This window comes from Odocoileus virginianus, chromosome 23 (assembly GCF_023699985.2).
Source record: "Odocoileus virginianus isolate 20LAN1187 ecotype Illinois chromosome 23, Ovbor_1.2, whole genome shotgun sequence".
Lineage (NCBI taxonomy): Eukaryota > Metazoa > Chordata > Mammalia > Artiodactyla > Cervidae > Odocoileus > Odocoileus virginianus.
The window spans coordinates 19,701,959-19,729,255 of record NC_069696.1 but is presented as its reverse complement, the minus strand read 5'-3'; the positions used below and the strand labels follow the sequence as shown (position 1 = coordinate 19,729,255).

The window sequence follows — 27,297 nt, the reverse complement described above, 5'->3', positions numbered from 1 at the left end:
GGGATCAAACCCACGTCTCTTATGTCTCCTGCATTGGCAGGTGGGTTCTTTACCACTAGCCATACCTGGGTAGCCCATTTTAGCCTCTACTCAAAACCCAAAGCAGAGCCACTGCCGTATTTTTAGGTATTTGTTACAGCAGCACTTCACTTCTCAGTGCCAAAATTTGTATTAGAACTCTACCAGAGAAACAGAAACAGCAGGAGATTTTATACTAGAAATTTTATACTATGTATGTATATATGTATCTATCTATCCATTCATCCATCCATCCATTCATCATCTCTCATCTATTCTGTATCTGTTATTTATTCTATTTCAAGGAATTGGCAAGTCCAAAATCTGTAGGGCATGTCAGCAGACTGGAAACTCTGATGGGAACTGACATTACTGTGCATGGACAGATTCTCTTCTTCAGAGAAAATCAGTTTCACTCTTTTTAAAAAATAGCTTTATTTAGATATAATTCACATTCCATACAATTCGCTCACTCAACATGTACAATCCAATGGTTTTTAGTATATTCACAGGTATGTGCAACTATCACCACAGTCAATTCTACAATATTTACATCACCTCAAAGAAGAAATTCCATAATCTTTAGCTTTCACTTCCCATTTCCCCATTCCCTAAAACTATCCTCTTGATGCACTACATTGAAGAAACGCTAATCTATTTTCTGGGTTTACAACTGTACCTATTTCAGAATTTTATATACTAGGAATTATATAATATGTATTACTGGATATATAATAACATTTGTTATTTCTTTCACTTAGCATAGTTCTTTCACTTAGCATAGTATTTCTGAGGTTCTTTTATGTTGTAGCATGTGTCTATATTTCACTCTGTTTTATGGTGAGTAATATTCCATTGAATGGATTGTTAGATTAAGATGAATTATCCATTCCTTTGTTGATGCACATTTGGGTTGTTTTCACCTTTGGGCTAGTATGAACCATGATGCTATAAACACTTGTGTACAATTTTCTGTATGGGCATGCTTTCATTTCTCTTAGATCTATACATCAGAGTGAAATTGCTGGATCATATGCTAACTCATTTTTAATCATTTGATGAACTGCTGGACTATATCCAAAATAGCTGGATCATTTTATATTTTCACTAGCAGTGCATGAGACTCCCAGTTTCTGCATATCCTCATCATTTGTTGGCTATCTGTCTTTTTAATTCTAGTCATCTTAGTAGGTGAGAAGTGGTATCTCATTGTGATTTTAATTTAGTAATTATGTTGAGCATCCTCTTGCATACTTATTGGCTACTATATATCTTCTTTAGAGAAATGATTATTTGGATACTTTGCCCATTTTTTATTGGGTTCTCTTATTATTGAGCTGTAAGAGTTCTTTATGGGCTTCCCTGGTAGCTCAGTAGTAAAGAATCCACCAATAACGCACAAGAACATGGGTTTGATCTCTGGGTTGGGAAGATACCCTGGAGAAGGAAATTGCAACTCACACCAGTATTCTTGCCTGGGAAACCCCACTGACAGAGTAGGTTAGTGGGCTTCAGTCCAAGGCATTGCAAAAGTATTGGACATGACTCAGCGACTGAAAAATAAGTTTTTTATATAGCACATAAAATATCTTATCAAATACACAACCTGCAAATATTTGTGAGCTGTCTTTTTACTTTCTTGATGGTATTCTTTGACTCACACAAGTTTTAGATTTCTATTAAGCCTCATTTGGTTTTTTCTTCTGTTGCCTGTGCCTTTGTTGTCATATCTATGAATCCTTTGACAAATACAAGAGCATGAAGACGTTCCCCTATATTTTTTTCTGAGTTATAGTTTTCACCCTTACATTTAGGATTTTGGTTCATTTTGAGTAAATTTTTTTTACTTTAAAAAAAATTTATCTATTTTTTAGTTGAAGGATAATTGCTTTACAGAATTATGTTGTTTTCTGTGAAAACTCAACATGAATAATTTTGACTAAATTTTTGTACATTGCGTGAGATGAAATTCCAACCGAATTCTTTTGCGCAAGACTGTCCAGTTGTCCCAGCACCATTAGTTTGGAAAATTCTTTTTTCTTATTGAATGGTCATGGCACTCTTGTCAAAAATCGGTTGATTATATATAGACAGATGAGTTTATTTCTGGGCTCTCATTTCTATTTTGTTGGTCTGTATGTTTATCTTTGTCAACACTGTCTTGTGTATCACTGCATTGTAAATATATTTTATAATTAGGGAGTGTAAGTTCTCCTTTCAGTTTGAATACTGTTTACTTCCTTTTTTGCCTAATTGCCCTAGCTAGAAGCTCAATTAATATGCTGAATAGAAGTGGTGAGACCAGATACCCTGTTTTGTTCCTGCTCTTAAGGAGAAGCCTCTTCTCTTTCACCCTTAAGTATGATGTTGCTGTGGATTTAGTTTTGCTCTCAAGGCCTTTTAATTGATTGACTGACCCATCACCCAGATTATTGAGGATAATCTCCTTTACTTAAAGTCAACTGATTATAGATGGTAACTACATATACAAAATACCTTTACAGCAATACCTAGATTAATGTTTCACAACTGGGTATGTATAACCTAGACAAATTGGCATGCTAATGATCACATGCAGGTTCTTTGAAAGGTGGATGTACTCTGAGAGGAAGTGGCTATGTGTATGAAATAAGAGACATAATAGTAAAATCCACAATGTTTTGGAACCCTTTGGTGTGGAACTCTAAAGAGGACTAAAAAGGGGAAGCCTCTCCCTTTCTCACTTACAAGAGTGTTGTCAAGGACTTCAGCTCCTAAGTGCAGCATCAGAACTTTGCTTTTGCTAACATCAGATTTTTTAGGTGGTGCCCTAAAATTCATCTTTTCCCTGAGCCCCAACTTGATGAATATCCTACATCCAACTCAAATATAAAATATAAAAACAGAATTTGTTGTCCTTTCTAGCCTCTACCTCCTCTTTTTCTCTACTGTTGCTTCTGTTTGGGTCTCTGCCTCAATGCATGGTAGCATCAGACACCTAGTGTTTTAAATTCAGAACCCACTGAATCATCTGCCATTCATCTCTCTTGCTTAATTTCTCATTTAATTACTAGTAAGTTTTATAAATTTTTTCCTCTCAATTTCTTTCAGACCAACTACCTCCATTTCATTCCCCCATTACTGCTTTAGGTAAGCATCCATATGGTTCTTTCTGGACCTTCCAGTGAGTCTTCCACACCATTGCAAGAATGTTTTTTCTAAAGTCCTAAACTGATGACCCCATTGTTCTGCTTAAAACCATCATGAGCTACCCATTGCAGAAACTCTAAACCTCAGAGTGTGGTGAACAAGGTCCCAAAGCCAGTCTACCCACATCCCATCTGTAGCCCTATCTGTCATTCAGCAGCATGCTCCCATCTTACCACCTCCCCTCACCAAACAACATCCATGCCCCAGGCACAGTCCATGTACCTGCATTTCCCTAACACGCTACTTTGTTCCATATCTCTGTGCTTTTTCTCTGGTTCTTTCTTCTGGGAGAGGAATTCTCTCCTCATAGGAAGACACATCATTATTCACTAAGACTCAATATCTACAGGATATGGAGGAAAAGAAGTGTCTTCAAAGAAGGCTGAGGAAGAATTATACATGAAAAGATACGTGAAAAAGTCCTGAGTCCTGAATAGTTTTAGGAAATGGTGTTGTTACTCATAAGAGACTGAAATTACAAAATAGTCAAACAAAATATTTCCTTGGGATTCTAAAAAGCTGGCCAACTTTTATTTACTTTTAGATTCAACCTTTATATTAGAATTTATCATATATATATACGGGTGCTTTGTAATGTCCTGATATAGCTTTTCAAAGTTTCATAACTTGGGTTATAGGTATGCAAAAATAGTGTATATCATATAAAAGTCAAAAGAAATTTTCTTTCAAAAACTGAAACTAATTCCATAGCCAAAATTATCCATTATCTTCTTATATAAGGAAGCCACTTTTATTGACATAGGACATACAGTTAGTATATATTGTTATAACTGCCCAATATGGTTGGCCTACAGTTTCATAAATTCACTTCCAGACTTCTGCACAGGTTATTTCTATCATAAATCTAAACTAAGTTATTAAACTGCAAGGCACCCAAGTTAAAGAAAATACAATACATGAGGGCTTTATGAAGGTTTTGAATGTATTTATGTCTGTATATGTATATGTCCAGTATCCATGTGTGCATGTAAATACTTTTGCAGGTACAACACATTTTTCCAGGGCAATTTTAAGTTCTTTTTTCCCCCGCACTCTGTCCTGAGTGCAATGAAGTTAAACTTGTCATCATCTTTCTTAGAGTAAACATTTATACCCTTGAATACTGTTACTAAGCCATCTCTTAGGCTATTCACTGTGCAAAAATTTTCTAGCTCTTTTCATTCACCTCCATCCTCTTTCCCAAATGTGAAAGAATTCCATTCTAGGGGATGCTGTCAAATACATGGCTGGCTTCGGGGGTACAAAAAATGGGATTCCCTATTTCAGGAAATAGCACTGAAAGGCAGAATAGAGAAGGAGGATTATTCTTCCCCAGGGTCTTCTAGGAGATGCTTGTATTTATCCAAATATTAAAATGATTGCAGCAATAATAATACCATTTTGCATGCCAGGTGTCATTTGAGAAATTTAAAAACACTTAAAAATTTTTTGAACAGAACAATGCATCTGGTTGCTGTGCACTTCAGAAAACTGAAAACTGAAGATTCTTAAAATCCAAGCATTTTTTCTGAAGTGAAAAGTGGTCCCAGGTTTCAACAGTGTACGGGATGTGGCATTTACTGATAAGCGAACCAGAGTAAAGGACCTATTTCCCTGGAAGATTACATTCCAGTTACCGCTCAAGCATATTTTTCATTATACAAGTGTACTTGTGTGATTTTATATCTTTGACTGGTTTTAATATTAGGAATACTGTACCCTCTGAAAAGATTTTAGTAATATTTTCTAAAAAGGGGGGGACATTTCAAGTAATAAGGTCCCTTTAAGTCTGCATGGAAATGAACAGACTGGAACTTCAGTTCTACAAGATTACAGCATACCGGAAAGTGGAAAAAAAGGATCAGGTATACTGATGAAAATTGTCAAGAATCAGTCCATGACTTATACATTGGAATATTTCTCTGTGTGTATATAATAAGAGCAAAGTGGCCTGAAAGAGAAACACCTTAATATCACATTGGCCATGTATCCTGGATCACAGATCCCATTTGGGAAAGAGAAGGCATTGTCCTTCCTTACCCATGCCCACCAGTGCTGAAATGTCTCTGGGCCGAACTGAGGAGTAATGAGGACTGAGAGAGGGAGGAACAAACATATTTTCCCACTTCCAGAGAAGCCCAGCCTCTATGAAAGTGGTATGGTCCACTGCATGGAGACTTTGCTGGAGAGAAGGATAGGGAAGAAGTGATGTAAGGACTCATGTGTAATAAACACCTGTAAGGACACCGATGCGTTCATCTTCCTCCCTAAAAAGATGAGAGGAAGTTAACATAAACGTTAAGTAGGCGGAACTCCATGTTGAAATCTACTTCCAATGACAACTAAATACCTTATTCTCAACCACCTTATGATTAGTTTTAACCTTCCCGTCCCATCTGAATATTCTGCAAGCCTTTTCTTGCTTCAAAAATATCAGTAAAACATATTTGGTACCTTAAAGTTATTGATGCATCCCTTTTGCTCTTAAAACAATGATATTAGAATGAACATGACCTCTCTTCTGCCTCCGCCCTTGTATTGCAAGTGCTTAATCAGAAGCTTGATGCTTGTGCTGGTGAGTTTCCTCTCAGTTCAGTTCAGTTCAGTTCACTCGTTCAGTCATATCCGACTCTTTGCGATCCCATGAACTGCAGCATGCCAGGCCTCCCTGTCCATCACCAACTCCCGGAGTCCACCCAAACCCATGTCCATCGAGTTGGTGATGCCATCCAGCCATCTCATCCTCTGTCGTCCCCTTCTCCTCCTGCCCCCAATCCCTCCCAGCATCAGGGTCTTTTCCAATGAGTCAGCTCTTCGCATCAGGTGGCCAAAGTATTGGAGTTTCAGCTTCAGCACCAGTCCTTCCAATGAACACCCAGGACTGATTTTCTTTAGAATTGACTGGTTGGATCTCCTTGCAGTCCAAGGGACTCTCAAGAGTCTTCTCCAACACCACAGTTCAAAAGCATCAATTCTTCTGCACTCATCTTTCTTCACAGTCCAACTCTCACATCCATACATGACCACTGGAAAAACCAAAGCCTTGACTAGACGGACCTTTGTTGGCAAAGTAATGTCTCTGCTTTTTAATATGCTATTTAGGTTGGTCATAACTTTCCTTCCAAGGAGTAAGCATCTTTTAATTTCATGGCTGCAATCACCATCTGCAATGATTTTGGAGCCCAGAAAAATAAAATCAGCCACTGTTTCCACTGTTTCCCCATCTATTTGCCATGAGGTGATGGGACCAGATGCCATAATCTTAGTTTTCTGAATGTTGAGCTTTAAGCTAACTTTTTCACTCTCCTCTTTCACTTTCATCAAGAGGCTCTTTAGTTCTTCACTTTCTGCCATAAGGGTGGTGTCATCTGCATATCTGAGGTTATTGATATTTCTCCCGGTGAGCATTAATTTAATGGCTGAGGAGTAACTTACACACTTAGGAGCCTGGTAACAACTCATCAAATCCGCCAACTTCTTAACTCATAATTTTAAATCCATGCTCTTGAGCAAGAGAGGTGTTTCTTCAGATAAAAGGAAAAAAAAAGTCCAATGAATATTTTTGTGAAGTGTTTATTTGTAGATCAGAATTTTATACTCCATCATAATGAAGAGGGTGGTTGGGGTAAACAATACTTGGCAACAATCAATTATTTCAAAGAACATACCCTATTCTATGACTCCTTTGTCTCCCCCAAACCTAATGTGACCTGACTGTTATGAGCAAGACATGGAGAAACAAATCATCAGGAAAAAAAATCTAGCCTGCCTTAAAGCTTTCTGGATTAAATATAATAAAAAAATCTTTATTTCCTCTGCTAAAGGGAGACATAAGATTTTATTATAAGAAAGACTATTTTAGGCAAGATAATATTGAGTTTTATGTGTTTTTAACCTGGGAGTTCTTTTAAAAATTGTTATTAATTCCATTTCCCTAAGGACTAGGAAGGAAGCAATCTGTAGACATGTTTTCTAGTTTCGATGAGTGCCTCGGAGGGTTAGGTTGAAGCACGCAGAACCCGAGAACCATTCAGTTGGCTGAAAGTAATTCATTTCTTCTTCTGGATCTGATAAACTCTGAATACAGGTGATCCAGTCTTCAGTTAGGGTCTTCAGTTAGAGACTGAAGCCTCGTTAGAGACTTCAGAAGTCTCAGGTCTTCAGTTAGGAATACTGAGAAAATGCATGGGCTAGTGAGGCAGGGCCAGCATTGAGCAGGAATCTGAAGCTCCCGGTTCAAAGCTGGAACTGATAACGTGGTAGCTGTTTTTGCACTTTGCTTGGCAGAGTGAGAAGCACCGAGAGAGAACAAATTGTTTCTAGTGGGCTAGGTCAAACAGTACCGTTGCCTTTTTTCTTTCTGGTGTTTCTCTTAGACACTGTCTGGTATGTTTACATCCAGGCCTTTTTCTGAAGGTGAAAGGATCAAAGAGAAAGAAATGAGAGGATTTATTAGGATGAATTGAAGTGAAAATCCACAAAAGGAGGAATACCTTTGAGCTGATGTGAGAAAGTCTCTCTTCTTTGTCTTCTTTTTGCTGAGCCTGACTAACTTGGAGCTCAAGAGAGCACAGAGAGTGGAGGGAACAATTCTGCCAGGGCTCCACTTTTTAAGGGAAAGAGACCCAAGCGGGTTCTGTCCAATTCTAATTTCTTTGTTTGAAAACATTCTAAAAGTAGGCAAAACGGCTTTCCTTGATCCATGAACTAAAACAGTGCCACAACCAGATTTTCTATCGACCCTTTCGGAAAAATTTCATATTCCGTTCTATTGTTAGAAGTGATTTTTTTTATTTTCAAGTTTGACTTTAATAGTTGATCATGATTAACAATCCTAAACCTGTGGCTTCTCTGAATGCCCTGTTGAAACCTTGCAATATAGTTTATTAGCCTAGAGCTGTCCTTCTCGTCAACTGTTTTATTTTTGTCACTAGTGTGTTTTTTCATTAGAAAAAAAAATCAAATCAATATTTACTCTCAAATGTTGAAATGAAAAAACAGAAATGGTATGATGAGTAGATCTATAAATTCATTGTGTGAATTAATATTTCTGTTGGACTTGGTTGTAATTAAGTTACACTTGCCTTTTGAACTCTGGGATGTCATTAAAGCATGTGGGTTTAACCTCTTACAATAAACTCTTTCATTCAGGAATTATGCTAAAATTATTAAGCGTGTGTAGAGTATGCAAGGGCTTCCTTGGTGGCTCAGTGGTAAAGAATCCACCTGCCAAGCAGGAGACCTGGGTTCAACTCCTGGATCGGGAAGACCCCCTGGAGAAGGAAATAGCAACCCACTTCAGTATTCTTGCCTAGGAAATCCCATGGACAGAGGAGCTTGGAGGACTACAATTCATAATATCACAAAGAGTCGTATGTGACTTACTAAATAAAAACAACATAACATATTAAGTAACCACACTATTAAAGCCCAATGTTGATAAACATTGATCCACTATTTTTTTTTTAAGTCACTCAGTTGTGTCCGACTCTTTGTGACCCCATGGACTATATAGTCCATGGAATTCTCCAGGCCAGAATACTGGAGTGGGTAGCCTATCACTTCTCCAGGGGGTCTTCCCAACCCACTGATCAAACTGGGGTCTCCTGCATTGCAGGCAGATTCTTTACCAACTGAGCTATCAGGGAAGCCCCCACTATTGAGTTAATATAAACCATTATGATAATATAAGCTTCACCTTCAGAAACTATAGAAATTGGATTAAGTAATATAGCTGTCTATTTCTAAGGTGAAAGTATGAAAAACTAGGAATGCAGTCATTGACTGCATTTTTATTTCCACTTAGTCATATAAGATCTGTGTTATTAATTATAAAAAATTGTTTACTGTATATAATCATTATATACTAACTATATAAGTTGTTAGAGTAATTCATCACCATTGTAGAGTCATCATTTCAAGTCTGTCCTTTGGAGGCATTTTGCAAATAACGAATGTCCTCTTAACATGCTTCCATGCTAAGCAGTTTGGACTTTATCCCATAAGTGATGAGAAACAGTTAAGAATTTTAAAGCGGGAGGTGTCTTGATCAATGTATATTCCTAATAGATCCCCCAATGTAGTGTGCTGGATGCATGGGAGGGAGTTAAGTCTAGAAGTTGGAAGAATGATTACTGGTGTATTACAACAGCTCAGGGCAAAGCTATGGAGAGCTTGGAATGAAATCGTGAGAGTAGAGACGCTAAGGATAAGATGGATTCAAGAGCTATTCATGAGAAAGAATTACAGTGTGAGGTGTGAGAGAGGGACAAGTCAGATTCATCTTCAGAATTTTGACTTGGACAACTGGGTAAATACTGATATTATGCCCAGTAGGGAACATAGTAGTGGAGGAGGACTTGACAAGAGAAGAAAGAATATGGGTAAGTGTGGACATGTTGAGTGTGTAATGATTCAAAGACATCAGTCTCCTCGGCAGCGATCTCCAGTGCATTTGAAATTGTGGCTCTCAAGTCTGGAAGAAAGGTTTGGCCTAGGGCAAGGGAAATCACTGGAAATCCCAGCTGTACAATTTGGGTGTTGGAAACCGTAGGACTGGATGAGATCAATAGGAAGTGATTCTGCAGAGGTCATAGTGCTGCTTCAGTGAATTTCCTAATGCAATATTTTTTCCCTTAATAAGAATGAAGCTTCAGAAAGCACAGGGAATTTCTTAAGATGAGGCTATTGTTTCTTTAACTTTGAAGTGGTGGATGACTGTGTCTGTCAGAGAAAAGAGAAGTAGTTAACATTGTTGCAAGAAGGAACATGGCCTTTTTCTCAACAGTGCTCCATCACTGTGACTTTTTATTTATTTCTATTTCTAGCGAGAGCCTCACCAGGATGCTTCTAGCATGGCTTCTGAAAGTATTGTCCAATAATGCATTATTGGAATAATAGTGTGGATTTAGGTTGCTAGGTGGTACTATACATTTTATGATCGCTGCTCCATAGAAAGCTACCACCGAGCCTTTTCTATACTATATTTGCTAACCCTATAAAAACATAAACCCAGATCCAACCTTGCTCAACTTCTGTAACACAGGTCAACCTGGGTGATTCACAAAGTCAAAACACTAAAGTAACATTGCAAGCAAAATTGAAATTGATCAAAATTTCACTGAATCAAGACTAAGTTAGGGCAATGTGAATTTTCTGGGAGTTTATGATAGTTAGGAATTTCTGTAAGTGCTTCTGTGATAAATATTTTAAAACAGTTTCGTAGAAAAATCTTCAAAATTAAAGTTTTATACTAGGGTAAATGTGCAAAATAAATGTGATGGGTATAATTTGAATATACAAATGTAAAGAAAATAATTATAGATAAAATCAATATTTCTTCTCCTTAGAATGACTGACCAAAGAAGAGGAGCAAGTTGTTTGCACAGAGGATGAATGCACAGAGCTACAGAAAAATACATTAAAGGAGATGTTCATAGGAGATACTCCTTGTTATAGGTTATATAAACATATATAAATAAAATAATATAAACCAAGTTTTCAGGGCAGTGAGAAAGAGGTGCAAATAAGATTTTGCAAACTGATAAAGTTTTCCTAGATGAGAATTTCCTGGTGGTTCAGTGGTTAGGAATCAGCACTTTCACTGCTGTGACCTGCTTTCGATCCCTGGTTGGGGAACGAAGATCCTACAAGCTGTGTGGTTGGGTTGCCCCCCCAAAGAAATCTTAGAGAAAAGTTGGAAATGAAATCAATAAATGTGATAGTACTCAATGATCAATAATCCCACTTTTGGGGATGCACCCCAAGTAAATATTTCTAAGAGAAAAAATGTATTTTTTTATATCCAGCTGTAGAAGTAGCAAATTATTTATCACAGTAAAAACTTAGAAACAAAATTTAAAGAATGGATTAACAAATTATGACCTTTATCTTCATCAATATATATGACTTCTGTAGATTACATGTAGATTATAAAAAGTAGATTTAAGTGAAAAAAGAATACAAGTTATGTAATCACATATATTACAACTACATAAAAATTAAGTATATACATAAATATCTATAAAAATAGAAACAAATAACACAAATAGCTAGTCTTTTAAAATTAAGGCATAGGCTAAAGAGTTATTTTAAAGTAAAAGTAACTAGAAATACTAGTACAAAAGAAAATATTTTGAATCTTTAGTAATAATTTTAAATTTAATTTCCTTTCAAATTAAATGAGATGGTCAGTCTTTTTCAGGGGTCAAGATAAGACATAAAATAAATGTCCTGCTTAACCAAATTCTAAGAACTTGGTGGCAAGTGTGAATGTGCCCCCTTTTAAAAACTCAGAAAACCTATAGCATAATAGCATATGTCTTTGAAAGGCCTTAATTAAGCCAATCCATTGTTCCTTCTGCAGTCATGTTAGTTAATCGTTCTTTCCTTGTAAATGTTGACATTATTAGATACTTATTAATTTTTTAGCTCTAACATCTATCATGCCATCAAATCTGATTTCAAAGTACAGGAATACCTCATTAATTTTGACCTTACTAAGTTGAAATTTGTGATAATTTAAGCAACTTAAATTCTCTTCGAATCTAGTTTTACTAGATCAGGCAAACTTTCCTGTGGCCAGATTCTCTGGGACAGCAGATATTCTGAAGACCAACCCCTCCAATATTATCTTTTGTCTGTCTGAAACCTGTAACAGAGCAGGACCCATGGTACCTTGGGATGGGGGCAGGCCTTTTCCCTTATCCTATACCTTTGCTCTTCTCTAAAGTACCTAGATAATAGTACTTGATGCACAGGTTCTGAGTTGTTTTGCAGATGTAAAAAACCTATCCCCTCTCCAACAAATGGAAGATAACTACTTGATGACCATAAGCACATAGCCCTGAGCCTCTGGAGCCTAAGGACTGATAATGTTAACTCCTGTGACACCACCCTGCTACCTCACCATCACCCAATCAGAGAATTGTGCACAATTACTGACCCTGTGACTGCCCCCGCACTCCCCCCACCGCCCAACCTGGCTTTTAAAAGTGTTTTGCCGAAACCCTTCGGGGAGTTTGGGGCTTTTTAGGGCAGGAGCCACCCATCTCCGTGTATGGTCCTGCAGTAAACCTTTCTCTGCTCTAAACTCTGACATTTCAGTTTGGCTTCACTGTGTGTGAAAGTGAAAATGAAGTCACTCAGTTGTGTCTGACTCTTTGCGACCCTGTGGACTGTAGCCTACTAGGCTCCTCCATCCATGGGATTCTCCAGGCAAGAATACTGGAGTGGGTTGCCATTTCCTTCTCCAGGGGATCTTCCTGATCCAGGGTTCAAACCCGGGTATCCCGCATTGCAGGCAGATGCTCTAACCTCTGAGCCACCACATGAACTTGCATTATCAAAATTACCTTTTTAACGTAAAGCTTTGTTATCAGGTAGCACCCCAGGTCAGGAAGATCCCCTGGAGAAGGGAATAGCTACCTACTCCAATATTCTTGCCTGGACAATCCATGGACGGAGGAGCCTGGTGGGCTGCAGTCCATGGGGTCCCAAAGAATCAGACCCAACTGAGTGACTAACACTTTGACTTTTTTTTTTTTCCCAGCACGAAGGTACTCTAAGTCAGAGGTCACAGTCCAGACACTTCCAAGAAGTTGTGTTTTGTTTGATCCATATGGAGTTTGTATGTTCCTCCCAGAATTTGAAAGCCTTTAGATAGAGCATACACTTTTCCATTCCAAATACTCCTCATCATCCTTACATCATGTTACTTCATGCATTTGAGTTCGCCACTTCTTTAACTGTTAAGATTGTCCCAGAAAACCGTTTTGAAAAATTCCATGTTTTTTTCTTCCGTGATTTTTGGAATAGTATTTCCAATGAGAAGAGCTCATTGTCACATCTTTTCTGCTGCTTTGCCTTTGCTTGTTAACATTTCACAGGCACAGCCTGGTGTCCTAATGAAACTGCACCTCCTTGAGGGCAGGGGTAGGTGTTTAACTTGTTTTGTATCTTCTACAGTGCCTAGTGGGCTGCCTAGGTGGTGCTAGTGGTAAAGAATCTGCCTGAGACATGCGCTCAGTCCCTGGGTTGGGAAGATCCCTTGCAGGAGGGCATAGCAACCCACTCCAGGATTCTTGCCTGGAGAATCCCATGGACAGAGGAGCCTGGTGGACTACAATCCATAGCGTCACGAAGAGTCGGACATGACTGAAGCGACTAAGCACATACACAGTGCCTAGTAGAATAACTTTCGTGTAAGTTCTCCATGACTATTGAACGACTGGCTAGTTGATAACTGAGGGTAAATAAAGATTCTAGTACCAGACAGAATGATACTACTCATGCTGTGCTTTAAAGTTTGCAAAGCATATGGATTATGTCATTGGATCTTTTCAGTCTCTCTGGACAGGAATAAGAGTGGTGAAGGGGATCAAGTGTGAACACCCTAGATTCTGAGAAGGGAGGTAGAAATGAGCATATATGAGTATACATGCTTATTCAAAGACATTTAAAATTAGTGCTTTCACCTTCACGTTGAGCTTTAAGACGAGAAACTGGTTGAGGAAGTAGGTGTCATTGCCACTCACAAAATTTATGGGTCTACTCCTTCTAGAAAAGATTACCCTTCCCGGCTCCCATGGAGCTGGGATTGGCCACCAGGCTAGTTCCGTCTGATGTGTTGTGGGGACAACATGCACATACATACAGCCCTTAATGAAATGTGCTTAATTCACACAGTTTCACATGAATTTCAGATTTATTTTGTGGAATCACTGACTCCACGTGTAATGATCTCACACCCTGTGACTCGGCTGCTCAGGTCTCCCTGCAACCTCTTCAGCCCCTCAACTCCAGCAGGAGAACCCTATGCTGCTTTGTATTTATTTCCTTTATTTAATTGGTTTCCATAAAAGGTCTCTTGCTTACGAATGCAGAGGGTGCGGGGTGATGGGAACAGAGGGGCCAGCAGAAGTGGGCAGAAGCATGATAAAAGGAAGGGGGCAGGAAAAAGAGGTGGTATCGGCCCCGAGGATGATGACAGGGACTCTTCTAGGAGTAAAGGACCACGTGGAAGGAGGCAGATGCTAAAATGGAAAAAGAAATTGGGGGCCCAGACACGTGACTTATAAAGAAAAACATTAAAAGTTTCAGACAAGAGCATGAAGTGACAAGAGGAAAGGGAATTAGTGAGAGAAGACTTTTAAAATTTATCTCCATTTTGTTTGATCATTTGCGTCATTATCCGACTGCCTCTGGTAATAAGGTGTTTCAAGATGCCTTCAGATGGAGATGGAGTCCCTCATCCATATTGTCTGAGTAAAAGACACTGGGGCACATTTCTCAAGAAGCTTGAACAATCTGATTCTGTATCATCAGAAGAGTGCATCTTCTCTTCATCATAATGGTGAGATGAGAGACGGTTCCCCCCACCCCCAGAGTTTTTAGGTGGAAAAAATAAAAAGACCTTTTCAGGTGGCAAAAAGCAAGATTCTAAAGGACTCCTTTTTGAAAAGAAAAACAAGCTGGGTCAGATACAGTGTTGTCATATTTTTGCTATGTTGCAGGAAGGGAAAAAACAATTAATAAGGCAGTGCCAACTCTGACTGTGCTTAATAGGGGGTTATTTCCACGTGGGGCGTGTTCTCGCAGGAGTTGAGTGATGCTAGAAATAACACCATGTGGATTCTTCTCCTTCTCTGTTACAGAGAACTCTTACTACCACATCGCATCACATCATATCTCCTGCTTTCCAGATTCAGTCTTCTTTCTGAAAGTCTTATTTATTCCTCCCTTTTCTCTCTCCTCCCTTCTGCCCCCATTGTATAATCTGGAAAAGAAAAGGGCCTATTTGGGGATGTATTAAAGCAACGTTCCCCTGAGTACACAATGCAAATATCTAGAAGTGTATTGTTCCCAATATATACAACAAGCTCAAAAAACTGCAGTGGATAATGAAGATTTGCTTTCATTGTTGGAGGACAGACAGGTCTTCACACAGGGATGAAAGTTGTTTATCCCTCTGAAAAAAGACTGCCCGAGTTGAATAATTAATATCATTATGATAAGAACAAAACAGAGATTCTTTTAAAAGAGTAATGATGGTAGAGTCAGAATCTTAGTATGCTTGTGAGGGCGATTAAAATTGAATGCTCTGCCCGTGTTTCCTGCACACTCCAGGAATCACAAGCAAAATAAGATGGATTGGATTCAGCCAAAGGCATTAATATGCATGTTGTCAACTAAGCCTTTAACCAATTATTTTTTCAGAGATAATAAACATTTGAATATTTTCTCTAGAAACCAGAAAGCCTGTTTTACTTGAAGTAACAAGCAGGGGCAGGCTGACTTTGAAGCTAATGCAGCTCCAGACTCCCAGCCACTCACCTGGGCCCTTTCTAAAGCTGCGAGAGAGGCCCTAATGACATGTCCAAATGTTTTAGTAGAATTTGTGAAAGTGGCATATTTTAATTGCAAATAATTGAAGATTACTATCTCTTTCCACTCCAATCTTCTCTGATTTTTCCCTCATGCTGAATGTCCTTGAAATGGTGGTGAGCATCTTTGAGATGAAGCTAAGAGGAGTTGAGTTGGGAATAGTTTAATCTGGATTTAGTGAGATATATTTATGTGGCTTGCAATCAGTTTCCTGTGAAGTTATTGCCAGCTGTCCCAAGGAAAAGCTTCCAAGAAAATACCACGTGCGCCTTTTACCTACTCACCCAGCATTGTGACATGAAAGAGTCACAGAACATGTGCTCTTTGGGTTACTCCTTTTCTCATTGGAAAAAAACTTCCCTACCGAACCTAAAGTTGTTGACCACGTTTGTATTTTGTCACAGTTTTTTTCTTTCCTTTTAAATTTTCTCCCAAATAGATTATGTGACCACCTAGAAATTTTGTTAAAGAACCAAAGCGTTATGTTTCCCATGAGAAAGCTGCTCAAGCTTTGTAACACGTGTACATCAGTATTAAGGCTTTAAAATTTTTCATCAGCTGGGAAGAGAAACCCAAAAGTGGAAATGTAAAAAAGTTTATTCAAAGAGTTGATAAAGCTTGATTGCACCAACGTAACCTGTAATTTGGAAAAAACATTTTGGGATATTTTAATAAAAGAAGTGAAAAATTACAGACTGCTGTTTGGGACATATTTGAAGAGTTCCTTCTTTTATAATCTACATTTATTTATCAAAGAGTTGAGAGAAAACTTAGATAATAATTAATGGAATATGAAACAAAAAAGAAAAAGATTAGCTTTGACATCAAGAGAAATCAATCTGACATTGAGAAGTGAATTGCAACCTTTTTCTTTTTCTTTTTTTAAATTATACTTTAGTTCTTTAAGAAGAAAAGAGAAATTCTGAATAGAAGTAATGAACAGCCCTCTGGATTGTTCAATAATCCAGTTAATGAAGAGGAATGAATCATCTGTACACATTGGGAAATGATTTAAGTTTCTGGCAGGTTTGAGGCAAAATACTGACATTGATGAAGATAATGTAAAACTTTATAATACACTGCAAACTTGTTAATGAGTGTCATCAGTCCAAAGGATATATAAGATGAGCCACTGTATGGGAAAACTGGAAATTCTTGAAGCCTTACAATTTATATATGAAAGAAATTTGAGAAAAGATTTTTCCCAACTCTACAATTAAAAAAAATGTACATTGTACTACTACCAATAAGTAATAAATTTTTCCAAATGATCAACAACAAAAAAACAAATTTTGAACAACCATCAGATTGGATTTTTTCTACTATTTTTATAGAAAATAACATAAATCATAATGCGAAGAGGTGTTCAAAGTGTATGAAACTAAAAAAGGTAGAAAAGCAAGTATTACCAAAGAGTCAAGCAACAACTAATAAAACCTGTTATTTAATTTTTTAAAATGTCACATTTATAAATATCAGAATTCTTTAATTGTTGTGATTTATTTTTTCATGTGAAGTAAGGATTTACTTTCACATCAAATTTTCTACTCTTTTCCTTAAAGAAGGACCCTGAATTGTAAGCTTCAGGCCCTATCTTTTGATTTTAGTGTTTGATCTGAAAATGCTGTGAGATAAATATACTTCTTTTCCCCCAGACTAGGCATGGGCTTTGCATCTGCTGAGTGGGCCATGGAGAAGAGTCTGCATCTCCAGGGATCCTTTGGGTCAAGTGAGCTGGCAGAATACCTCCAACAGTGTCATTAGCAGCCTGGAGCAAGAGCTTTTACCTCAATAAACAATGCTGTGAAATATAACCCAGCATCTTGTCATGTTAGAATATTGCTTTCTGAACTGTCGGACTAGGAGTTAGGAAATGCATACTTGCAACATTGAGAAATGGTGTTTCAAATGTCATGAATCCGGGTGATCTTTGAAAACAGTTTTATTGAAAGGCTTGTGGTCCTAGGAGGCAAAGGTTGTTCATTAGAAGGGCACGTGAGTGACCAGAAGTCAGAAATAAGGAGAGAGGTCTCCCCTGTTAAATAGGCAATGAATATCATAGAGAAGTGATACGACCTTCCACTCACAAGCTGCATCGTCCCTAGAATCTGCTCTTCCAGGGCCAGCAAGGCTGCTTGGGAAAGTGGTTTCTAACAGTCATAAAAATTTCCTTAAGATTTACTGAGACCCCACTGCATGTCTGGAATTGCACCACTGTTGGAGGAGATCATTAAGAGGATGTGACTGTCAGTGGACTCAGGCAATATAAAAACTCCTTACACCCTCCCCTGTCTTTGGAATATTAATTTCACCCGCTGTTCTCATTCTTCCACTTCAAGGATGCAGCCTTGAGAGGACGTGTTATTAAGATCATCTGGAATGCATAGGGCTTCCTTGATGGCTCTGTGGGTAAAGAATCTGCCTGGCAATGCAGGAGACACAGGAGATGACAGTTCGATTCCTGGGTTCAGATCCCCTGAAACTGTTTCAGAGCAAATGGCAATCTACTCCAGTATACTTGCCTGGAGAATCCCATGGACAGAGGAGCCTGGTGGGGTCACAAAGAGTTGAACACAACTGTGTGACGGAGCACCTTTGCACGCTGGAATGTATATGTGACTGAACTCCATTAGAGCTTCTATGTAGGGCTGGTAGGAGAGGAGATCTATTCATCTTGCAGCTGCCAAAGACAGCAAGCCTGGTATGTAAGTTCCTTTCCTTATTAAAACTGCCACCTAAAAATATACAATGGAGAAAAGACAATCTCTTTAACAAGTGGTGCTGGGGAAACTGGTCAACCACTTGTAAAAGAATGAGACTAGAACACTTTCTAACACCATATACAAAAATAAACTTAAAATGGATTAAGGATCTAAATGTAAGACCAGAAACTATAAAACTCCTTGAGGAAAACATAGGCAAAATACTCTCTGCCATAAATCACAGCAAGATCCTCTATGACCCACCTCCTAGAGTAATGGAAATAAAAGCAAAAATAAACAAATGGGACCTAATTAAACTTAAAAGCTTTTGCACAAGGAAGGAAACTATAAGCAAGGTGAAAAGGCAGCCTTCAGAATGGGGGGAAATAATAGCAAGTGAAGCAATTGACAAAGAGTTAATCTCAAAAATATACAAGCAGCTCATGCAGCTCAATACCAGAAAAATAAACGACCCAATTAAAAATGGGCAAAAGAACTAAACAGACATTTCTCCAAAGAAGACATACAGATGGCTAACAAACACTTGAAAAGATGCTCAAAGTCACTCATCAGAGAAATGAAAATCAAAACCACAATGAGGTACCATCTCACACCAGTCAGAATGGCTGCTATCAAGAAGTCTACAGACAATAAATGCTGGAGAGGGTGTGGAGAAAAGGGAACCTTCTTATACTGTTGGTGGGAATGCAAACTAGTACAGCCACTATGGAGAACAGTGTGGTGGTTCCTTAAAAAACTGGAAATAGAACTGCCATACAACCCAGCAATCCCACTGCTGGGCATACACACCAAGGAAACCAGAATTGAAAGAGACACATGTACCCCAATGTTCATCGCAGCACTGTTTACAATAGCTAAGGCATAGAAGTAACCTAGATTTCCATCAGCAGATGAGTGGATAAGGAAGTCATGGTACATACACCATATACACAATGGAATATTACTCAGCTATTAAAAAGAATGCATTTGAATCAGTTCTAATGAGGTGGATGAAACTGGAGCCTATTATACAGTGAACTGAGTCAGAAAGAAAAACACCAATACAGTATATTAACACATATATATGGAATTTAGAAAGATGGTAGTGATGACCCTATATGCAAGACAGCCAAAGAGACACAGATGTAAAGAACAGACTTTTGGACTCTGTGGGAGAGGGTGAGGGTGGGATGATTTGAGAGAATAGCACTGAAACATGTATATTACCATATGTGAAATAGATCACCCGTCCAAGTTTAATGCATGAAGTGGGGCACTCAAAACTGGTGCTCTGGGACAACTCAGAGGGATGGAATGGGGAGGGAGGTGGGAAGGCTTTTGGGATGAGGGACATAAGTACACTTGTGGCTGATTTATGTCAGTGTATGGCAAAAACCACCACAATATTGTAATTAGCCTCCAATTAAAATAAAAAAATTAATTAACGAAAAAAACAACCTGCTACCTACCAATCTGGAGTGGTCTGCCTCTTCCTTCGGTCCCTCCTTGCCCTGCATATATGAGGTCATTTTGAATCACCCAGGGGAACTCCTGTGGTTGCTAACTAACAGCCAGTGCTGGGAATATATGAATACCTAGATGCTGGTCTGTCTCACTAAATAGTCAAACAATTAGTCGGGAAAACTAGAGGTGGGGATGGTAGTGAGGTGCCAAACCTCATTTAAAAACCTTTGAAATCGGTAGAGAAATCAATTCAGGCTGGGCTGACAGAAAAATACGCTCTGTGGAGGTGGCACTTGAGCCGTTGAAAGGGAGAGTGGACTTCACGAGGAAGAGGGGGTCTGACAGCTCCTCCCCCCCTCTGCACTTGCAAAAGTGAACAGGGAACGGGATTGCTGGGTCCAGGAAAGGAAGAAAGAAAGGAGTTGGTCCAGTTTCGGTGCAGGGGGCTGGGGATAGGAAGGGGACTGTGGGCTCTGAAGTTAAAAAAAAAAAAAAGCCTTGAGTGAGCTTGGATATTATTTTGAAGTTAATGGGCATTCTGAAAGACTCTGGGAAGAGTGTTTCAGGAAATTCCCACAGGGCCCTGGCTCTCCTCATCCTACACCCCTCCTGGAATCTACACTTTTAACAACTGGAAATTTATGTATAGAGGGGCCTGGGTTGGGGAAGCTGTTGTGTGTCAAGGGGCACAGCAATTCCAGATGTTTCTGCTTTTCTCCAAAGAGTTGGAAGATCAGCTCTGTCGTCTGTTAGTGGCTCAGCTGTGTCCTGCTCTTTGCGACCCTGTGGACTGTGGCCTGCCAGGCTCTTCTGTTCACGGAATTCTCCAGGCAAGAATACTGAAGTGGGCATCATTCCCTTCCCCAGGGGATCTTCCCCTCCCAGGGACTGAACTCGGGTCTCCCGCATTGCAGGTGGATTCTTTAGTCTTCAAGGGAAGCCCAGACCACCTCTACCTTGACTTAAAAAAAATAGCACTTAACTGAGAAAGAGTAATTTGCAGGTGAACACAGTGTATTTGTGTTTTTGCATAATGCTTATGTGTTTGTCTTAAAAATTTTACATTCAAAGATTTGGCCTATCAAAATTAGGAAATATGAAAGAATTAGGTCAGATGTATTGCGGGTGTGGTCTGGTTTATAGGACTGCATTCTACAAAGATCAAAGCGCCCAGCTACTAGGTATAAACACTTCACATAGGATGGTGACCTGTGTGTGTGTGTGGCTCCTTCTCAGAAATGGGTGAGAAACTCATGATATCACCAAAATGAAAATGTCCTACCACCATAACATTCTGTATCTCCGAAGAGACAATAAATAAATAAATATTTATTTATTTATTGATCTGAATAAAAATGATACCTACACAATGATATTAATATTAAAAACAAACAATACTACAGGTGGTGAAAGTACCGTTAAAATAGAAAGCAGCTTAAGAGAGAGAGAAATGAATAGATAAGTTTGCTTTTTACAAGAGGGTGGGTTTGCAAATGCCTGAAATCTAGTTTTATTTAGGGATTATTCATCTGTCTCATCTTCTCAAAGTCTTTAAATACCAGCATCTACTTTAATAAAAAATTCCAAATTCCTCAAACCTTCACTAGCAGTCAGCAAACCACACATGTAATCTGTACTATACAATTTAGCCCTTAATTACATTTGCCTTGCTTCTTTCCCCATTGTTTTAACGCGTCAGCCTCCTGTGCTCAAAATAGATCTTAAGCTTCTTGAAGGCAAGAACCCGGCTTTCAACTGTTTGCAGCACGCGGGCACTTAACGAAGCCAAGGCTGATTTATGGACAATCAAGCCAGGATCTTAAATTGCAAACCGCAGTCCCGCCTCGGGGACACGCTTACCCGCTGGGGGCCCGGCCGCCCACGGGGGGGCCCTGTCTCGCTTCCCCCACCCCTCGGCCGCCCTTCCTCGTCGCTGTTCCCCAATCCGGCCAGCAGGAGGCGCCACAGACTCGGGTTAAGCCGTTTCCCCCCTTTTCCTACCCCACTTCCCCCAGCACATGACGTGGGAAGCTGCCTCCGCCAGAGTCTTAGCAATAGGAGTGAGGGGGTGACGGGGTTTGGGGGTGGGGTGGGGTGGGGGGTGTGGAGAAAGAGGACACGCGCGCACACACACCTTGGGAGCACGGGCGTCTTCCCCCAGCTTCGTGGGTTTCTCCGCCCACCAGGGCAGTGTGTGAGAGGTAGGGTGTGTGTGTGTGTGTGTGTGTGTGTGTGGCACGTTTTTGAGTGAGAGACCCAAATCCAGACCAGGCGACCTGTGATCTCCCGCCCTGCCCCCGCCCCCGGTGATTAATCCCCCCTTTTCTTACTCTCCCCATCCTCCCCTCGTCCTCTTCTCCCTCTCCCGCTGCCGCGCGGTTGACTTACATAGCCGGCCCCCGCCCGCTTCCCCTCCCCCGGCTCCCATCACCACCAACTGGAATCTGGGCTCCTGCCTCTCCACCCCCCACCCCCCACCTTTTTGGAGAAAGGCAGGTCCCCCACCCCCTTTGAAAAAAAAAAAAAAAAAACCCACTTCCTTCGGCTTCTTCACCTCTAGGAAATCTCGGGGCTTTGCTCTATCGCAAGCGCTCGTCCGGGCGGTTTTTTAGCACCACCATCCAGAAGTGCTGGCGTCCGGATGCATTTGCTTTTGCTTTGCAAAGAAGAGTCGTGAACTTCAAGACCCTTCGAGACGGATAATTAATCCTGCTTTGCAGGAAAGGGACACCCTCCATCCCCAGCCACCCCCTCTCCGGAGACCCTGCAATCGCTCGGGAGCTCCGAACCGGTACGTAAATATTCGCCTTGGAGTCTCTTGTCTCAGTTTGGGGGGTTGGGGGGTGTCAGGAAGATAAAGAGTCGAGGCGGTGGAGCCCTTGACCAACCTGGTTATTAAGTAAGGCTCTTAAAGCCGGCAGAAACCGGCACTTGCTCGTTTGGACGTGGCTTTTTTTTTTTTTTTTTTTTTTTAAGATTTTTCAGGGTAGAGGGGTAGGGCACTCTCTGGTCCTTTGTTGCGGGGGTTCGTCCCCTTACCGAGCAGAGAGGCTGGGCATCGGTGCCCGGGGCCGGAGCCGCGCGCCGCGACCATCCGTCCAATAGACACGTTGCAGGTGAAGCCCCGTGCGCTGCACATCAGCGCGGCGGCGGCGTGAGTGTGCGCGCGGGGGCGCGTGCGCGCCGGGGGCGTGTGTGTGTGTGTGTGTGTGTGTGTGTGTGTGTGTGCGCGCGCGCGCGCGTGTCAGTGTGCCCCTTCCAAGGAATGCCCAGTGTGCAGCCGGTGCACAATCAGAACCCACTGAGCACCAGCCCGGGGTGGGAGGAGGCGCTGCTGCTGGAGGCGATGGGGACGGCGAGACAGAAATGTCGGCAGCACTGCAGATGGGGCTGGGGGCCGCAGTTGCTGGCGAGTTAAGTGGGGCTTGTGTTTCTGCGTGTGTGTGTGAGTGTGTATTGCTACAGGGAGCCGCTTCTCCCTCCCTGCTTCCCACTTCGCTCCTTCGCTCCCTCCCTCTCTCTCCCTCTCTCCTCGTCCATTCAGGTTGGCTTTCCCACCTCGCATCCATGCCTGTCCCAGGAATGGTATAGCCAGACCTTTTCTGAATTATTTATAGACCGATGCCAGCTGTTTTCCATTCCTCTGGTGTGCACTCTGTGGGAAATGCAGGGTTTCCTCCCCCCTTTTCCTTAAAACGAATTGATTTCTTTTTTTTCGGAATGCATTTTTCTCATCCTCTGGGGGACACTCGAATCAAACCCTGACCATCTCTTTTTTTCCCCCTTAGGAAGGGGACGCTTTGGGAATGACCACGCTCCACGGAGGGACAGAGCCGGTCCCCAGCTTCTCTACACAGAGCCTCCTCCACTAAAGCTCCAAAAACCAAAAACCGTAATTGCCCGAAGAATTGTTTAAAAAAAAAAAAATAGTCCGGCCACTAACCTCACATGCACACGGAATAATCATTCTGGATTCTGCATTGTGAGCTGTTCTCCATAGCCTGATTTACCTTTGAATTCCATCTTTTTTTTTCTTTGAATTTGCATCTCTTCAAGACACAAGATTAAAACAAAATTCACGCTGAATTGGATTTTAAATGATCTTCCTTTTCTTTATCCTTCGTCTTTCTTATGTGGATATGCAAGCGAGAAGAAGCGACTGGATATTCCCACCATGCTCACTCCCTTAATCTGTCCATCTAGAGGTTTGGCTTCTACAAACCAAGGTAGGGCAAATCCGATTTCATTTTCTTCTCACCTGGGGTAGGGATTCCTTGTTTATCTCTCTCTTCAAGTCCCTCAAGTGGATTTTTTTGGGGGGGAAGAAAGGGTAACAAGATACTCAAATAATGCTGTGTGGGGGAAAAGGCTTGTTACAAAGGGGGAGATCTCCCATGTTATTTCTTTTCCTGCCTCATCAAACAGGTTTGGGGTTTTTTTGGAGGCATGGGGGTGGATGTATGTAGGGACAGCTGTTGGATGGCAGAAGGGCTGGGAGACCTGTGTGATTTTCAAGTCAAATAGCAAATTTATTCACCTCGAGCTAAAGCTCTGATTTTGATGGGAATCGGGAAAGCTTTTCTTCTTTTTTTCAGGCTGCCTTTCCCCCTTGCCACTTCCATGTCTCTCTAGCTCCGGTCCCTACCTTCCTGGGCATCCTTTTTATGCCCTTTTTAATAAATGAAATGATGAATGAGGTTCTTGTAGCTGTTGCTCCGAAGTCCACTTGCTGTCTAAATGCTGACCCTCGGCCAGAGATCCCGGGAGGCCTACTGCAGAGGGACAGGTCTAGGTGGGAAATCAGCCTGCTCTCAGAACACCTGGAATTGGAGGCTGCTGCAGGTTGAGAGGACTCAAATTTTAGGCTCGGAAAGAAAGAATTCTGTCAGTATTCTGCTTTTTCATTTGTATTTTTTGGTGTGCTATTATATTTGAGCTATAAATTTCTCCTTCTGTCTACACATCTATTTATACCCACACATCCTCCAAGCAAACTGTTACTTCCACACTCTTGCAAAATGGCTATCTTGCAGAGTTCTAAAATGCTGTGTGTGGCAGGGGTGCAGAATTCGACACGTGAGTCTTTGTGTTGAACAAAGAGATGTGCAGTTTGCTTGGGTTAGCCATGGACCCTCCAAAGAGAATGAGCGCTTATATTTTTTCTCCCTCTCATCAAATTCTACAATATTAGCTGTGTGGTTTGGCGGTATTTTCATGGACTTGAAAAGAGAAATAGCAGGAGAAATGGAAAAGACTTAGCTAATGGCTCTTCAGCCAGCCACTCATGCAATCCAAGACTACTAAGAAATAAGATCGCCCATGGGCTGGAGGGCCAAGGGAGATGGCTACTCCACTGACCATATATTCCCAAACTCCAAAGGCACCCAAGGGTAGGAATCGGGTTGAGAACAAGATTTTCAAAATAATGTAGCAGAGTCACTAGTACCAATAATCTTCCTGAAAGTATTCCACCCCCAAATCTTTTTTCCAGTGATTTTTAAATAATACTTTGAAACAATCTAAAATACTAAAGGGATGTGGGAGAAGTCCTAGAAGGTCCTTATCACTCAACATCACTCTAGAGGAGAGTTAGTTCTTCATTGTCCAGAAAGAATGGATGGAATCCGATCCACTGCTGCCCTGCCGCAGGTTTCATTCTTCTGAGCATTCCTGGCTTCAACTCTCATCTGTAACCATGGTGGTTGGGATCCCACTTGGAGCCACGCTCTCGCCATGTCTACAAATAGCCAGGGTGATCTAGTGTGCGCTCACCGAAGACACCTGAGTGGTTCCCCATCTGCTTCTGCTCCTTCGGGTGGGAGGATGAACTCGGAATTTGACTTCAAAAGAGAACAGAGGTCTGGGTGACAATAGCAACTCCATGTGCAATGATCCCCTAGGTAGGATGAACTAGTCGAGATGGGTCTTAGCCTCGTTTGCATTTCTGAGGCCACCACGAGTGCTCCCCGCCAAGTAGGTCCTTCATCAGGTTGGTTGGTGACGGGGTTGTCAGGAGGCCTTTCGATCTAAGTCTCAGCCCCATTTGCCCTGAATGCCAATGGGGTGAAGACAGGTTCCAGGCCATCCTTAGCTGGCACTAGGACTGGGCAAAGGACTAGAGACTGAACGGGGAGGAAGGGAGGACTGAGTGGTGGGAAAGCCACCAAGAGGAAGAATGGGATCAATCTGGAAAGAGCTTGTTGGGATTCAGGGAGGAGTCACCACAGGTGGTCCATGCCTTTCCACATCCAAAGCCCTTTTGGAGACCCTGGGAGAAGGCAGGTGTCCCTGTCCTTGAGAGCAGATGCCCTGAACTCAGTGGGGTTCTGGGCTGCCTCCGAGCCAATGTTTTCTCCCCCTACCACCCCCGCTTTTTTTTTCCCCCTCACTGCCCAAAATGCTGACTGGGTTCTATTTTGTCTTCTTCCGTTCTGTCAACTCCCCTGATGGTGTGGGCTACATGGGAAAGAAATGTGGCTGCTGTGGGAGGAAGAGCACATTGAATTCCAATCGAGGCGCCTCCATGATATGCAATTAAGACAAAAATTAATAGGAAATAAAGGCTTCCCAGGAAAGCACAGTTAAGGAGGTTAGGCTGGTGATGTCAAGGGATGCAGAACAACATGGTGTCTTCTGAGTGTGTGTTTCAGGTGTAGCAAAGCATGATGGAGCTGTGAACACAGGACGATGTGGCAGCTTAGAATAGATGCTGGAAGCAACGAGAGGGGCAGGGTGTGCCCAGGAGCATCTGGTTCCTTCTCTCCATTGGTCCCATTCCTGGGAAGCCTGTCTGTCTGAAGAGCCTTGCTATGCCACTCTATCTGTATAATTTATCAGGGGGGATAGAGGCAGAGAGACTAAGGAAGGAGGGGACATGATAGAAAAGGAAGGGAAAAAATTCCTCCAGTCACTACTTTGCACACCCAGTGCCTTTCTTTTAGGCTGAGAGAGAAGAGAGACTTCCTCTGGTGAAGGGATGAACAGCAGGTACTTTGATTTTGTATTCCTGCTTCACCTCCAGAAATATGGTTTCAGAACCTTGACCTTCACATTCACGCACCCAGACTTGTGTATGTGTGGAGGGGAGGACAGTGGGCATCTGGGGGGTGGACACATGGACTAAAATTGGTTGGTGGGATGAGTGGAGACACAGGACTGAGCGGGGTTCAGTCCTTGGCCACATCATCATTTCCTTGTATAACCATCTCCCATCTCCTCCATGAATATGATGAACCCAGGATATAGAGGTTTTTTCCCCCCCTATTTTCTTGTTCAAGGATCTGAAAACTGAGATAACATATCGACTAGTTCTGACAGGCTAAAGCAAAAATTTAGTTAATATTTACAGACTGTGAAATAGAGAAGGAGGCAGGGGAAAGGATAGGTTGTGTGTGAAGAAACCAGAGCAAAATAGCAGCCTATAGGAGCCAGGTGGAGCTCGTCATTCTAAAGGCTGGGAAACTATTGTTCTGAATGATGGCCTTCTCTCTGTAGTGATGGATAGTAGGGCTGACAAAATAGCTCATCTTGGCTAACTTGT

General features: G+C 41.2%; 1 protein-coding gene across 2 annotated transcripts in view; it reads left to right on the top strand.

Moving 5' to 3' along the window:
• The first annotated feature begins 21,872 nt into the window (after nucleotides 1-21,872).
• The window catches only part of GRIN2B (glutamate ionotropic receptor NMDA type subunit 2B), a 483,052-nt gene continuing 477,627 nt past the window's right edge, over nucleotides 21,873-27,297 (top strand). The window contains exons 1-3 of one of the 2 annotated variants that reach the window (XM_070453649.1): nucleotides 21,873-21,958; nucleotides 22,318-22,548; nucleotides 23,546-23,983. The gene's annotated coding sequence lies outside the window, so the exon portion shown is untranslated. Of the gene's footprint in view, nucleotides 21,959-22,252; nucleotides 22,549-23,545; nucleotides 23,984-27,297 lie in introns of those variants that run through there. The other variant, XM_070453650.1, reaches the window with a different exon arrangement.